Source organism: Chanos chanos, chromosome 2 (genome assembly GCF_902362185.1).
Source record: "Chanos chanos chromosome 2, fChaCha1.1, whole genome shotgun sequence".
NCBI classification, from domain to species: Eukaryota; Metazoa; Chordata; class Actinopteri; order Gonorynchiformes; family Chanidae; genus Chanos; species Chanos chanos.
In genome coordinates, this window is record NC_044496.1 from 50,069,136 (window position 1) to 50,079,508 (window position 10,373).

General features: G+C 42.4%; 1 protein-coding gene across 1 annotated transcript in view; it reads right to left on the reverse strand.

Moving 5' to 3' along the window:
- The window catches only part of pdgfrb (platelet-derived growth factor receptor, beta polypeptide), a 21,039-nt gene extending 12,499 nt beyond the window's left edge, over positions 1-8,540 (reverse strand). The window contains exon 1 of the mRNA XM_030765626.1: positions 8,463-8,540. The gene's annotated coding sequence lies outside the window, so the exon portion shown is untranslated. The remainder of the gene's footprint in view (positions 1-8,462) is intronic.
- Between the last annotated feature and the right edge of the window lie 1,833 nt (positions 8,541-10,373).

Consider the following 10,373-nt stretch of genomic DNA (forward strand, 5'->3'; position numbering starts at 1 on the left):
CGCACAGATAGACAAGACTGGGGAAGACTTCTTAGGGCGTGGAAGTAGCGCTGTGTTTACAAAATAAGGCAATGATCAGTCATCACTTTAAAATGTTGGGGATCTACCTAATTAGCGATAACAACGCGACCTCCTTTTAAGGTATCTCAGTGGCGACTGACGAAGGTCAAAGGTGCATCAGCTCTGACCCCCAGTGACTGCGACTGCCCAATAACAAACAGGATGTGTCAATGAGGAAACATTTCATGTGTTCGTGTGTTCTGTGATATCACGTGTCCTGTGTGTATTTGTGTGTGTGTGTGCGTCTATGTGTGTGTGGAGAGAGAGAGAGAGAGTGTGAGAGACTTGGTGGGGGGGGGGGGGGGGTTTGGAAAGGTTTGTTGTTGTGGGTGGAAATGGATAGATGGTTGGTGAAGGGGTAATATAGAAGATGGGGGCAGGGAGTTTATATTGGAGGTCTGGAAACAGTTAAAGTCAGATCACAGGACTGCATGCAAAACCAGGGTGGGAAAACAAGAGAGGGCGGAAGAACAGAACCAAGGGAGGTGGAGGAGGACACGCAGGAGGTGGAGGAATCCTTCGAGGAGGTCAGTGGAAAAATCGTGAAATATAAAGCCATTGGGAAATGCTCTAAATGCTTTAAAGATATTTCGCCATTAACACCATAATTTAGAGACATACACTACGGATATGAATAGAACGAAAGATATAGTGAACATAACCAAACATACTGTCCTTAAACACTAACACGACAGAATAAACAGTATGCATCTACATTCCGCTCTATGTGTTTCTTATGCTCCTGTTATGACTATGGTGAAAGTTTTCTAACACGCTCAACAGGACATGAACAGAAGTCCAGTGCAGAATGGCAACAAGGCCTGCTAAGCCAAGCAAAGAAAATATTGTCTTAAGATTTCTGAACTGACGTAGAGTAACTATGCTCTTAATACCAAAAGGACAAACTTTATGAAACCACAAACTCAACCCAACAATGAGGGTGGAGATTGAGGTCTGTGCATGTACATGTGCGTGTGCATGAGTGTGTGTGTGTGTGTGTGTGTGTAGTTAGGATGGTTGGGTTGGGGTGGACTAGTGTCATAATTGTTTTGAGGGGGTTGCTAGATTCCCAGAATAAATCCCTGTGACTTTCCCATGGACTTTGATACACTTGGGAACAGCCTGGGAGCCCAGAAGCCTTGAGGTCATGTTTACCCATAAAGCCCCGCTGCAGTATACTCGTCCATGCCTGGAAGCTGTACAGCAATAAAAGAGCAGCCATCATCCCTGTGTCATTAAAAGAAACACTATATCAACCGATACATAACACAGCTAATGAAAGCCATACACAGCATCCCCTTTGAGTTTTCTAATCATGTCCTTCACGTCCTTACAGTTAAATAATAGCATATTTCTACCATGACCAAAAATAGTTGACCGCTTTCATCACAGTGAGACCTTCTAAACAAAACAACATTAGATTAATATTAAATATCGGTATCAAGAGAACTTGGTAACATTCCATACTCATAGAAACCCATACAGAAACTCACATTCCCTTTTATGAAAACCCTCACTCTAGCTGTATAGGGGGCAGCCCCAATATCTTAATGACTGGCTCATTACCTCTCACAGAATGATGCCAGCTAAGCTGAAATGTTGGTGAATAAGTGGGACATATTGAATGTTGTCCTTTAAAAGAACTGCTGTGGGTAAGAGAGGGAGGAGGTGGAAGGGGAGGAGGTGGAGAGAAAATAATGTTTGGGCAGCGTAAATGAATGAGGTGGTATATTCACTGCCAAGCACAGAAGCAATGAAAGGGGTTTTGCAGCTTTGAAAGGCTCCCTTTCAGAAGGAGAAAGTTTCATGCAGAAGACCCAGAGAAGGGAGAAGGAGGGTGAACGGGGGGGGGGGGGGGGGGGGCTTTGGGGGTCTGCGTTTGAGACGGTGGCACAGGGTAGCGGATCGGTGAATAGAATCCCGCGGGCCAGGGATCACGTCCAGGCCCAGACACTGACGTTAAAGTCAGGATGTGGTCTTTTTACATGGTAACTAATCTCTTACTGGTTACTCACGTTATCGGAGCCAAAAAATTACCATAGTTAACCTGCGTCAGAGATACCATTGGCATACTCTCAGCGTGAACGTTTTTAACAATGTCCATTCAAATCAGACAGCAGCAGGGTTAAATATTAAACAATAGCCTAATGGAAAGAGATCGTGACGAGGTTTATAGCGAGGATCGTTGTGCAACGAGGGCAGTTCCAGAATCTCGAATGATCTTTGACCCAGTTCGTTCACACTGATTAGATCACGCCGTCTAGGTCAAAACAAACCACTATCACCACAACAGTTATGCATGTGATCAGCCGTGAATATGTAGATCTACCTGATCATGACCTTCCTAGATTCACGCAATCACCGCTGATTGACATTTTAATGTACATATAAATGGAGATCACTCTTATTCGGGGCCATCACTTTCAAAGAGGGTAGGAGGAATCGCCCAGTCTCTCAAACTGTGTCTGTGTTTGTAAGAGTCTGTATGTGTTTGGCTATTCCCCATTGGTGAGACTGTGGCCTCTACTGTGAGATGTGCCGTACGCAGGCGGATGTTGAAGCGTGTGAGTACGTCTGTATGGTGCTGGGAATCTTATGCCTGTCTGACCCTTCCCAGTGTCTCTGTCTCTCGCCGACACATTCAGATGTGTCACCCTGTGACGCAGGACTCCGCTCTGTCCGTTCCCAAAGGACTGTCCTAAACCCACGCATCATCCAAACTTATTCTGTATGTGTAACTTAAATCCTAAAGCTGTCACGCCGCCTAGCATCTCAGCTGGGATTAGAAATGTATACTGGGTTCTGTTTTAGTCAAACATCTGGCAGCGATGAACCAGATGTGATGAACCAGTATGTGGGAACCAGATTAAGAAAGGAAGATATAAAAAGTTACTTTTGAATCGGGGCTATTTCGTCGCTTTGTTTGTCTTTGTTTGTCGCTGTTTTGAGAGAGTTGTGGAAAAAGAGGAAGAGACATAAAGAAAAAAGAAATGTGCTCAGATCTCTCTCTCTCTCTCTCTCTCTCTCTCTCTGCACACATCTGGAGTGGGGGGGGGGGGTGGAGGGTGGGGGGTGGTCATACAGCACTTCCTGTATTGGGAAACATGGTTCTCTTTCGTGTGGGTGTGCAGGAGAGGTGCTTCATGCAACTAAGACCACTTAACACACACGCACACAACACAATACAAGATAATGCATCTGATATTCCCCTCTGACATTCTGAAACAAGATAATCTTAAACAAACCAGACATTGCCATTTTCAGAGAGTGGTTTTCAAGTGGCTTTTCCGAGCAGAATTGGTTTTGTGGGCACCATTCTGATTCACTTATAGACTTTGATAATTCCAGCACAATGGTAAACAACTCTGATGACAGACTTCTTTGGACTGCCCACAAGCTGGTCCCTGCATAGGTACTCTCAATCCATCGACCTCCACTGATCTACTCTAAGTCAATCACATGGCACATGCAAAAAGAGGATGGTCAAAAACACGACACAGTAATTAATCTGGCCGCAGCCAGAGAGATAAACATCACTAGGGGAAGCTGACAAATGGAACCATATACCCTGTACACACGCACACATGCACACACGCACCCACACACATACATCTGTTCATCCCTTCTTCCTAAAGTTGTTTACCATTTACAGATGACAGAATTAGTTTTAGGGGCCCTTTCTCCCTCTAAAAGTGGAGATTTTGGCATGGTCTGTGGGAACAATGATTCAATGTGTCCTTGTTAAAATAAACTACTCTCTTGTTTCAACTGTCTACATACAGTCCCCTGAGATGAGCCTTTTGCTATCTAGAGACTGGAGAGACTTGAACTCCCATCCTAAACCCTGATGCTCCACACATTAATGTAAGGAACACACTCAGTGAACTTAGACAGACCCTAACACCACACAGCTACCACTGCTCCCAGATCAGATCACTCCTTTGCTTTTGCTTATGGATAACCAACTCAATTTGTCTTCAGCCATAACCCTAACCAAGGCCTTTGTGAATCATTAATCAACTCATTAAATGGCATGTATTTGATGAGAAACTGTTTTTCAGATTGGTATGGCTTTGAACATTGCTAATTTACTGTCACAAATCAATGTGCTAAAATATGGTGCAATTTCTGATTTTGTAATGTTCGAGTTTTATCTCTCTAAAAATGCAATGAGCACAGATTTTGATTATATTCATACTAAATACACACAGCTTCCCTGAGTGAGGAGGAAAAACAACTGTAATACATTCCAGTCATTTTTTTATCAGTGATCTGACAGCATAGGCGTTTGAAAATACTGTGGTCTTTATAATGGTCTTTCCTATGGTTTGCTAAGCATTCTCGATAATGCAGAATAACAGTATCAACACAGCATAGAGTTGGAGACAAAAATACTCTTCTGTTCTTCACTAGCAACAACACCAGCAGCTTATAATTTCCATTTTCAGGAAAAAGTCACTCATCAACATCACAGCGAAAGCATACAGTTATCATCACAGGCGTACATAAATCAAAGTCTTAAAGATCTGGTAGCACGGGGTTTTATATCAAGTCAGAAACATTGGATCATCCTGACAAAGCGTACCACAAAACCCATTTCTCGACATCTGCATAACAACAATAAAAAACAACAACAGCAACGCTGCACGTTTTTTTCAGTTCTGCTCAAACCCAAACCTCAGGAAATGACAGAGCGACAATGATGCTTACTATACGGTTTTTGAACTGCGAGCACCCTTAAAGGAGTCTCAAACGGCGTGCCACACCGTGGGCGTCCGGGATCTCGGCTCGGCTTTCGAGGCCAAAACCGGTGCTGCTCAACGAGCTGTTTGACCTGCTCTTGTTGATGCTGCTGTTTGTTTTTCAAGGGTCAGAAAGAGCTTGATTGGTTCAACGCACCCTAGACGCATAGCCTCAGGAACCATCTGAGGCTTGTATAGGAAACTTGTGGTTCTGGATTGTTTCTATTTAAATGAAGTTGTAAACGCCACTGAGAAGGTAGTGGAACGAGAGAGAGAGAGAGAGAGGTGGCTGTGAAAGAGCTGCGGAGTCTTTGATGTTTGGTAGATGTTAGTTTTTTTTTTCCCTGTTTGGAGTCATTAGAGGCAAAGTGACTGAAAAATTGCTTTGGAAATGACCCAAGATATCAGTCAAGCAGCAAGACAGAAATGCACTCTAGCATTTTGTTTCAACAATGTTCAAAGTTCATCTCATATAGTATTACTCAAAATTTACAGCGTTATATTATTAGTAACTATGTGGATCTGTTTCACTCCTTTAGTATGAAAGGCAGCTGCTGCAGAAGGAATCCGTTCCAGCCAGAGAATGCTGGAAAATTCCATCTATGAAAAAGACTGTGAAAACACAAGCCAGGAACGAGTCGCAGACTGAAGCTCCACACAAGTGACCAGCCCCAGAGAGCAACAGAAACAATAAAAACCATATAAAATATTACATATTAAAAACGGGAGAGGATCTTTCTAAATGTATGGCTCCTATCAAGTAGAGTGGTCAAAGGCCCAGTCCTTCCAAAACTACATAGCACCATGGAGAGACCCTGACACACCCTCACGCTCTCACTTCTCCAAACTCTGCGTGTTTCTCGCCTACACACACCTCCACAACCCCTTCCCTTAGCCCACACTAACCCCTCTCTCCAGCCTGTGAGAACCAAAGCACGCCCCCACGACTTCCCCACCCATCCCCCCTCCAAAAAAAGAAAAAAAAAATGAAAAGAAAAAGAAACAGCTGAATACAATTACAGCTCTGACTGGCTTTAAATTCTGCTTCTTATCCAAGCTAGTGCCCACAAACACACTAAAGGAAAACAGAGGGAAATATGGGAGGGAGAGAGAGAGAGAGAGAGAGAGAGAGAGAGAGACAGAGAGTGCTACCAAAGCATTTGAGAGGTGCTGGTATTAGGGTTACTACTACTAAGATGTGTAAGCTGTGCTGACAAGACATGTGTTTCATATTTCAGTCAACCTCTGGAGTATTAATGCCGTTGGCCAGTCCCACAGATGAGACAGCTCTGATGACCCACCATTAAGCAATGCTGCATCATCACCTTTGCTATGCTGCACTCTGAGCTCTAAGCCTAACTGAAGGGGGTTTCACACAGTAATCACTACGGACATGCTTTTGAATATGCCTTGAGTCATACACACACAAGTATGCACACTCACTCACATACACACACACACACACACACACACACACACACACAGAGAGAGAGATAAAGACACAATGCATTGGCACCACTCTTCTATTTTAAATAGCGTCCATTATCTTTAACAAAATCTTTCAAATATTTTCTTCTGCCTGCCCACCCAGTTTCTCCCCCACTTGCCCGAGCCTGTCTTAGTGTTTCTTTTGGACATGCTACAGATGGGGGGGGACAGAACAACTCAATTTTATGAAACAACACACGCTGTGGTCTCCTCTCATGATTAACCCTGTTCGTTTAGTGTTCATTTAAAACTCAGTTGCCTCTCTCTTATCTTCATAAGGAGTTCTGACAGATAATAGACACCGGATGTAGCCATCAGCACTCTTACAGTTCTCCTCATCACTGCTTTTATAGAAGAGTGAGTAAAAGTCACACATTACGAACCAAAACTGCATATTTCAAGAATATGCAAAGCAGTTTTGAATTGACTGTTATTTAGTAAAGTTAACTGTTAAAATTGACATGATCAGTTAAACACAGAGACAACTAAAACGTTAAAGAGAGCTTACACAGATAGTAACCCTTCAAACATTTGGAGCAGGGTTCCCATGAAATAGTAGATTTAAGGCCTTAAAGACGATAACTTACAAAAAATATAACATGAACTACTGTGTTTCATGGCGTAGTAAACTGATCACAGAATGCGATCCTGTGTCCGACTGAAACCATATGGGATCCGTACTGTCATGCAGGGGGCTAGTGCAGGATTATAATTTGAAGCACATTTTTCATTTTGTTGGTATGCATCATAGCTACGGCACCAGGAAACAGCTGATGGTGAAGGATTGGTTTGACCCTCGCTGAAGCTAGCAGGCAGTTCACTATCGGGTCCTTTTCCCTACTTTTATCATGCCATTATTCTTACACAGTGACGAGAAATACACTCCCTGAACACTATGTGTCTCTTTCTTACTACAGAACACTCTAGAAACACAGCATGTAATTACTGATAAAGACATCTCTCTATGACGTAACAATAGTTTTTGGTAAAATGTTCTGAAACTGTGGGCAAGAGCACAACCTAGAACAGAACATCAATATTGTGACTCTTTTCAAGGCACAAACAAGCTTCAACTGCCAGAATCCTTCCACGCTAGCCGAGCACTGGCATTTCATTCAGGTGCAAAACATCTGTTGTCGGCACACCATGACAACAGGGCACTCTATACACAACGCATGCTAGCAACATTACTAATACCAGTAAAAAAAACCCCAAAAAACCCAAACAAAAAACCCCTTTAATTCCGTAAAGTAAAATAATACTGGTTTTAAAGAGCTAAGATTTTAATACGAAAAATTTAATATAAAAATACACTGAACATATCAGTTGTAAATCAAGGTACTGGCATATTTTTATTGATTAAAAATAATGTATTTTCAAGTTCACAAATATAAATTCAAATATAAACCTAATGCCAATTCACATAATCCTTTCCTAAAAATCAAATTAGTGAGAGGATCTATGGCAGTAACAGACGCAATTCACCTAAAGAGCGAGACAACACATTGGCAAGAAACATTACATTGAAATGAGTTTGCCAGACCTAAGACCCCCCCCCCCCTCGCTCTAAATACCCTGTATTGTGAACCGCTCAGCTGCTTGTCAAACATACTCCTGTAGTGAGAGCGTAAACATTGTTTAAATTTCACAGGCAACCGTGTCACAAAGAACATATGTTGAGTTTGTCTAATGCAGAATTGTAGAAAGAAACTATTGTCTCTGTCATGTTTACACCGGCTCTTTCCCAGGCATTCACATTGAAATGTAACACGACAAGACATACAAACATGCATACTGCAAATACTCTCTGTTTTTTTTTTTTTGGTTTTTTTTTTTTCGTCAACGCATAGTCTTACAACTGTCAAGACGGACCATCGTGATAAATTAGCCTTTAGCAACATTTGCAACAAAATTTGTTCATCTGTTCTAAAACACAAGATGCTGTTAGAGATGAACGCGTTGTCATGTCGATATTTCATATGTGTATTCTTATTCTCGCTGCACTTTCGGATAGGTCATGTGCAAGCCTGCGCGGGACCTAAATGGACATTGTGGGTCAGAGCTCTTTAACAGTGAAAAGTCTCAGAGCGTAGAGCGACTGCTTAACGAGAGGAAAAATGTGAGAGAATCAGAAAAAGCAACAGGGCAATTCCAGTAGCTTATGTCTCTTACCTTCACTGTATCAGCTCTCTGCTTGCTGTCGTCTCTTAGAGCATGGTCAACAGTCTCCGTCTCTTCTTCTGCTCTCTCTCTCTCTCTCTCTCCCTCTCTCTCTCTTTCTCTGTCTCCCGCTCTGATGTGTGTTGGCTGCCTCTCTGCTTGCTCTGGATAAGTGTGAGCAACAGTGTCCAATTAGCTCAGGCTTTGTAGAGGCTGGAGCAGATGCATGCTATCGGCAGGGTTAAAGGATGAGGGGTAATCTCAGTGGTCCCAAGAGCTCAGAGAACGGCACCAGATCTCTGTTTGTTTAGTCAAATGACTGCCGAGGGATCCCCTCTCTGTTAAAGCACCCCCCCCCCCCCCCAAACTTAGCTTTAAGCTGGTCTGCTTCTCTGTCTGATTTACCTCTCATTTCTGAAGAAAGAGTGAGAGAGAGAGAGAGAGAGAGAGAGAGGGAGAGAGAAAGAGAGAGACAGACAGAGAGAGAGAAAGAGAGAGAGAAATGATAGGATATATAAGAAAATAGAAAAATACCGTGTTTTTTTTTTTATAGTTCTTGGGTGGTGCTGAAGTGATGTGTTTCTGAATGATTCTTTTTCTGTTGCGCCAGAGGTTTTGGGAGAACAACAGCAGAGAAAAGGAGACAGCCTTCAGCCTTCACTTGCAAGAGCAAACTGTTTCTTTTTCTTTTCCACTGAAAAAAGGCAGCCTTAAAAAAAAAAAAAGAGACAAAAACGGACTGGGATTTTTGGCAAACTTCACAATGAGGGCCCGGCAGAGAAAAAAAGGAAAGAGAAAGAAAAACAGTCTCCTTTTCAGGATGATAACAAAGGTTTAGGGCCAGCCATTTTGAAAAAAAACAAAACAAAACAAAAATACACATTCCAACTCAGTTAAAGTTGGAGTTGGAGTAATTTTTGAGGATGGAAGGTGTCTTGTTTGTGGTGTACTGCACAGACAGGGCAGGAGATTGGGAATACATTCCCTCTATAGATCCTCACTCCAGAATGCCTGGGTCTGTTTTTAATCTTGGCTTTCTTCCTGTTCTCTCCCTCTCTCTCTCTCTCTCTCTCCCCCACTATTTTTCCAGACTGCTAGAGGATGGCTTGAAAACTCATAACAGTCGCCAGCAGCTGAGTAAGGGCTTTCTTTTTATTAGAGGGCCCTTGGAAAAGGCAAAGGGAGCTGCTAAATTGGACTGCGCGCACACACTTCTCTAATTGTTTGTGACTAAAAACTTTGATGTACGGTACGTAATTAGAGGATTGTAATGGCAAGTTATTAGAGGACAAAACTGTTTTAAGAACAGACCTGTGACAGAATGGTCAAATTCTTAGTACCAAAGTGAGTTTGAATTCAATTATATTTAAGACAAAGCTTCCACCTTGTCTTTAGTAGCAACCTCATATATTTACTTTACAGTAAGCATTGAAGACAGTCACCTAACTAGCGGCGAAATAGTTTGAAGGTCTACTATTGCACAGCATATCATGTGCAGATTAGAGTTGGTATCAGTTACACTGCAATAGCTGGACGAAAAACAACATCTTTGCAATATCTTCTAAGAATTCATGATTGCCGAACCAGGAGTAACTGAAAACGTTAATGTCTGGTTGATAAAACGTTTTAGAGATCGGTTTTATGGTTCTTTTGTAAATAACTTAAAAATCTTGGAATCAGGAATGTCTGACATGCAGAGTTTGTAATCTGTCACAGACCAGTGATAACACTACTACTGCAATTGGAACAGTAACAGTTGTATAACAATCATAACGATAACAATGCCGTTTCCATAGATACTACGAACATGTGCTCTTTGTCATCTGTCACAGGAGAAAAAAAAAAGGAGGGGGGGGGGGGACATGGCGTCGTCTGCATGTCTGTCCAAACCTCCTCGGATTCGGAATGCTCTGGTCATCGCCT